The sequence below is a fragment of the Rhagoletis pomonella genome, unplaced genomic scaffold, assembly GCF_013731165.1.
Source record: "Rhagoletis pomonella isolate Grant_MI unplaced genomic scaffold, Rhpom_1.0 Rhpom_scaffold_00014, whole genome shotgun sequence".
In the NCBI taxonomy this organism is placed as follows: domain Eukaryota; kingdom Metazoa; phylum Arthropoda; class Insecta; order Diptera; family Tephritidae; genus Rhagoletis; species Rhagoletis pomonella.
In genome coordinates this window covers 17,578,680-17,585,354 of record NW_023458568.1, presented here as the reverse complement: position 1 = coordinate 17,585,354, position 6,675 = coordinate 17,578,680, and the positions used below count along the sequence as shown (strand labels likewise).

At 33.6% G+C, this 6,675-nt stretch overlaps 1 pseudogene; it reads right to left on the bottom strand.

The window, feature by feature from the left end:
* Positions 1-1,186: 1,186 nt before the first annotated feature.
* Positions 1,187-1,967, bottom strand: LOC118749047 (annotated as a pseudogene).
* Between the last annotated feature and the right edge of the window lie 4,708 nt (positions 1,968-6,675).

Sequence of the window (6,675 nt, the reverse complement as noted above, 5' to 3'; positions counted from 1 at the left end):
ACAATAGCGGTTATTTAATCAATAACAGTATCGATAACAATATCGATTATTTTATCGATAGCAATATCGATTATTATATCGATAACAATATCGGGGTTTATATCGATAACAATATCGATCTTCATCCTCATCTTTTTCTTCATGTTTATCTTTATTTTTGCATATTCGTCTTCACCTTTACCTTGTAGTGTTTAGATTTACTTTGATCTTCGTTTTTGCCTGTACCTCTAGGCATCTTTGCTTTTGTTTTTATTCATAAACCGCTAAACCGCTGAGAACCATTTCCATGTGCATTATTCCCCTTGAATTCGACAATTTACTCCCAACCAACCAACTGCCGCTAAAGAAGTTTCACTTCATAAATTCAAGAAATGTTCTTACCCTTTCAGTTACCCTAATTCTTATGTATCTGTCATTGTCTCCATTTTCGTCTTTATCTTCACTTTTGCCTTCTTTTTTTTGACTTCATCGTTATCATTTATTTCTTCATCTTCATATTTATCTTTATTTCAAAGCTTAATTTCAAATGCGAAGTGAAACAACATGCGAAACATGTCAAATTGAACATGTTGCAGCAACATCTATACACAATTCGAAAATGTTTAAACGACGGCTTTGGCCGTAATTTTCAACCAATTGCGGAACCATAAAAACTCTGCTCATCTACGTAAAAATGCCTTTCCAACGGTGTTCTTGGCTTTGAAATCGGTTCGGTAGAATCGCCAAACGAACGGAGACAAAATGTATGTTAGCGTATTAATATATAGATTTGTTTGAACATAATATTTGAATTATTAATAAACAAGCACATGTACTTATTGCCAATAACAATTTCTATTTTATTTAGTTTTAAACTTTTCTTTATATATTTATGATTACATAAATCGGTTCTCGTTTTATTACACAGGATAATCTCTTCCTTTTATAGAAAATTTTGGGAAAAAGGTGAAACTAAGTGAAGTAATTTTATTATTGACAGAATTAGTGTCTAACCCTACGTGACTGCTTCTAAAAGCTATCGTGTTTCACGTGGCATATAAGACTTAACTGTTGTTATTACATTAGTGTGATATATATAAATGTATATGAATAGGATATTATATATTTATGTATTTAAAAACCTACGACTTTAAGACCGCGCCTCTGAACTTGTTAAAATCTTGTCGTGTCACAAACATATTCGTTGTTATGTAAGGAAAACTACGAAGAATATGAAAAAGAATATCAGTACTGCAAAGATTTTTATCATTAGCCAGCGATTCTTCGAAGCAGTTTAGAAGTACTTCAATATTTCACCATGCGCCGCTTCTATGTTCAATTCGGCATCTTGTATGTTTGTATCGATAGGCTCCACAGTCTCCTCTTGCTCCTTAACCATATGTGCTGATTGTTGAAATATACCTCCTAGCTCGACAATAGTCTATTCAATGTTCTGCATGGTCTGAGCCCGCTGTTGCACGTAACTATCGGAGTCATCATATAATGCAATCTGCTGCTGCGTCTGTATTCCATTACCTCCAACTGCACCCAGCAATGGTGTTGTATCACTTGCGGCCATGTCAATGCTTACGGCCGTATTCTCTTCGCTTAACAGCAAGGAGCCCTGTTTCGCTGTACTCGGGCGAACAGTGCTAGCAGCAATTGGTGACTGCCCGAATTGATCCCGACGCGCTTTTTGTTGTTTGGGATTTTCTGTACGCACTTCTAGTATCTGTTTGAAGTCGGTGCCCATGCTGGCTAATTTAGATTGTAACGCATACACCATGATGTAAGTCAATTCTTGAATCTCTTGCGGTCGATCATCAAAAAGACTCTTCTTTTTGGCCACTGCAAAAGAAAAGGTAAAGTAATATTTATAATTAAGAACACGTATTCATTTTATACTCACGCATTGTCAATTTTTCCAACTTGGCATATGCACTTGCTATGTTTTCGCCAATATATTTTGTGACCATCATAAATTCCTTGATGTTCAACATCGGGAGCACGTTGCTGCATTACATCTAACAGCCTTTTCATTTCATCCAGATGAGCCGCTTGATGTCGCCAACACCCAAAAGGTTTGTTTACAAAGTGCGTTTCTGAGTAGTTGAACAAATGCCAGTGGGCAGCCAGCGGGTTAGTTGCTGGCAACAATTTGCAGGCTTGGACCAGCAACTGTTGCGGCTGCCGGAAAAGTAGCTAAATAATGAAAATAATTATATGTATGTATAGCGGAGTAGGAGGTTTTCCTTTATTTTAAAAGCTTGGTTACTGATTTCACTAATTGACGACGATGCAACGATCACCGTGGAATCGTTCTGCAAATTGTTACCAGCAACTGACCCGCTAGCTGCCCGCTGAAAAAATGCAAATCATTATAATGATAGCAGTGTTTTAACAGCGATTTGCAGTGCATTTAACAAGTACACATTCTTTACTTTTAAACAACCAATTTACCATTTAAAATTAAATAATTCCGTAAATCCGCGATTTATTATGCACTTTGTAAACAAACCTTTCAATTTCGCCCCAGCTGTTCGATTCTTCTTCTTTTTCTTATTGAATTCGTCTTTGCTCTCTGATTCTAGTATATTTTGACGTCATGGCCAGTTGCTCTCAGCTCGATTGGCGCAATCTTGTATTCTATCATTCTTGCCACTAGCCGAACAGAGGTACCCTGAAAACTTGTGCAGTTACCCCACGCGATCGTTCGCATAGCGGCATACTCACGCTATATTTGGAGTATTTAATCAACTTTAACTAAAATACATAATCAACTTTAAATAAAATACTAAATCTACTTTAAATAAAAATTGTTACGGGACTGCAGCGGGGGAAAATAATTTACAACAGCAACAACCAACATTTTGAGACAGCGGCGTAGGATGTCGGCGAATATAGGGTACAGTCATGCAAGGAGTAAGACAGTAGTTTTTAAGTTTGATATTGTTTTTTTCAACATTGATGTGTACACACTTAATTAATTAATGAAAATACATACTTTATTTGAATTGCCTTAAAACTTAAAATCAAAGTGAATTTTCTAAAAACTTGTAATAGTACTAAGTGATTTATCAAAACATTAAGCTTAATTTAAGTATACTCGCATTTTTCCAACCTAGACATGAAGGCGATCTGACCAAAAAAAAACCTTGTTTGGATATCGACACTATACCACAGTAAATATTTATGCTGAATTCTGATTAATTGGTACCATTAAATCGAATCAAAATAATTGATTTTTCTTTAATTCCGTTGAGTTTTTCCAATATAATAAAAAAGTCAAACATTTTTGCTATTATAGTACAACTGGCACAAACTAGTTTTTTTGGATAACCCTTAGACATAAATAATTCAACACTTTTATAATAGATTGTAAGTGATTAACCCATTTTTCTCGTAAATCATTTTCTCATATAAATATAAGTTGACGTGAGATTCATTGAATTCTTTTAAATCTCTGCGTATTCATAACCAATTTTCATATTATTATATAAGTGACATAAACTTAAATACCATTTTCCTAAACAAAAACAAAATTCTCATATTATTAGATATAAGTGACGTAAATTTAAATACAATTTTGCAAAAAAAAAACTTCTCAATAACAGCCCAGCGTCGTGCTTACCTCAGTCATGGACTTTTTTTCATTTCTGATTGAATTTGAATTTTTGTATACTTTTTGTCAAAATACGATTTACTAAAGTAATCGAAACTTTAATACACTTTTAATATAAATATAACCGACATTTATATCATATACCGATGTATATGTGACAATACCTTCCTATATAACCAAAATTGAAACTTTATTAAATACATACATTATAACATTTAAAAACAACTTATACTCTTTTGCCTTGCATGTGAATTTTCCCGATACTCCTACTGCATCAAACTTTCAGCTTGCACCCGATGACTGTTTGAGAAAAAAGACATAAGTATTTTTCAAATTATAAAACTTTACGCTTACAATAGCATTTTTTCGAAACTTTTTTTTCTTCCGCATGTTTCTAGTGAAGAACTTGCGTAATTTATTTTTTGACAATTATGTAATAACTAGCTTATACCCGCGGGTTTCATCCCACGTTTTGATACAAATATGAAAAATAATTTAATGATGTTATATTTTATTTCTGTACCCATTTTGTTATAGGTGTTAAGGTATTTAGGGCGTTTAAAACTATAAAATTATAAAATTTCGTCTGCGCGCTAAGCATACGAAATATATCAATCCGTCTAAGTTTACCTTAAAATGGTTCCAGGGACGCGTGAACGTGTAACCTTCTTGGAGGTGCCACGGCGGCTTCTAATATGTATTTCCAACTCAGATTTAGTAACCTGGCCTTGATAAAATACCACTTCTCATTACAAATGCCTCAAGAGGTAGGTATGCATCATGCTTTAGATTATAAAGCCTAACCGGCTCTCCCTTTTCCATTACATACATGAAATTTTTTCTGTCAGTACGGCACTTGTAAAATAAATCTCCATAACAAATTTAAAATACTTCCAGAGATTTTCTATCCTTACAGAGATATGTATTTAGAAATTTTTAGTATGTGTGGGAGGCGACATGCCTCCTTTTTTAATAACTCACATTTTTTCCAAGAGCAATTGACACAGTTTGTATACACAACTCCATGTCAAGTTCCAATGTTCTTCCACAAACACTTCCAGGGATATGTAGCAAGAAAACGTCAATTTGTACAGGAAGTGCCACGCCCCTTTTTCTTATAACCCTAATCTTCTTCCATGAATTTAGATTTGATTTTACAAACCCCAGTACCAGTAATCTACCATGTACACCTCTAGAAATATGCAGTATAAAAAGTAAATTTGTACGGGAGGTACCATGCCTATGGTGACCATCCGTCCTTTATTTTAAAGGACAGTCCTTTATTTTAACCCCCTGTACTTTATCATTTTTTTTTTCAAAATAAAGGACACCCTTTGTCCTTTATTTCTTAAACTGTCCTTTAAATCAGCTCTGCATTCTTCATAAATAAATAAAATAAATAAAGTTTTTTAAACAATGAAAAATATGAAAAATAAAAATGTCCCTTACAAAATATAATGAAAACCTTCGCCAGTTTGTTTCGCCCCCACTTAAGGGTTTATATTTAATCGGTAATCTTTGTACAATCTATAAAGGAGGATCGTGTTGCGCGCTGAGTTTCCCAAAACGAAAGAATTACACAAAAAAAAATTGAAATGTTATAAAAAATGTTAGCCAAAATAAATATTTTTTTTTTGGTTTTTATTAAAAATTGGTTGAAAAATGAAGGCTCCGGTCAATTATGAACATTATATTCCAATTTTGAACCACCGTGTGCTGGCTTCGTCGTGCAGTATGAATTATGGCAAACGCATTTTGGTAGCAAAGGATGACGAAGTTCTTGAAAAGGATTTGGCTTCGTTTTTCGCTACAGCAGGGGAACTTGTACAATTAAATAATATAATTAACTGGTAAATACTTGATTTAGATTACGATATGGATAAGGTACTTTTATCGTACAAGTTGTATCTACGTATTCTCAAATCATTTTGAAAAGAAATGTCCTTTATTTTACGTTGGTTAATATGGTCACCGTAACCATGCCCCCTTTTTGAATTACGCAATTTTTTCTCCATGAGTATGGAATTAATTTTGTATACACATCTCGGTGCCAAGTTCCGCAATAAACACCTCCAGAGATATGCAGCATACAAAAGTCAATTTGCATGGGAGTTGCCACAACACCTTTTCCAGTAACTATCATTTTTCTCCACAAGTACTTTATTAGTTTCTCATACATATATATGTACATATGTATGTATTTCCATACCAAGCTTGGGTACTTTACCCCAAGCATTTGAAGATATATGTAATATGAAACTTTCAGTCGGTATGGGAGATGCTACGCCTTTTTTCCAAAAAAGTCCATTTTTCTCCGTGAGTATGAATATGATTTCACACAGTGTTGGAAAAATGTTAATTTGATTAACGATTAGCATTTAACGATCAAAATGTTAATCGCGTTTGACTATTAAAATTAATTAGTCGTAATCAACTGTACGATTAATGATTAAATTTTTTTTTAAAGTTTAATTATTTTATTAGTAATACATAAACTGGGAACTTTTGCAAACCTGGTTTGTAAAACGTTTGTTGGTATAGCTCTCAATGAAAATTCACACCTCGTTGCTCAGATTGATGAGGAAACCCGATTTAGCCATACCGGATTAACTTGCTTTGTTTGCACAGGAAAATTCCAGCATAAATTAATTAATCACAAAACGTACTTGATCAAATTAAGAGTTAATGATTAAGAATTAATTTATTTAATCGCGGTTACGATTAACTGTTTAGTCAGATTGAAATTAATCATGATTAACTGTAATCAGATTGAATTTAATCGAATTAAATAATTGATTTAAAAATCAATCGATTAATGCCAGCATTGATTTCACATACATATCTCTATACCAAGCTCCAGTTCTCTCCCACAAATACTTCCAAAGATATGTATGTAATATGAAAATTCCAATTTGTATGGGAGGGGCCTGAGTTATCGGAATTACTTTCAGTCTAAGACCATCCCTGCGAAATCCGTAGTAAGTGTACCAAATTTCGTTCTGATCTGGAAACCGGTTAAGGATGTAGCCTATTTTTCAATCCAGGTCATAAACCATCTGTGAGCAAAATTGTAT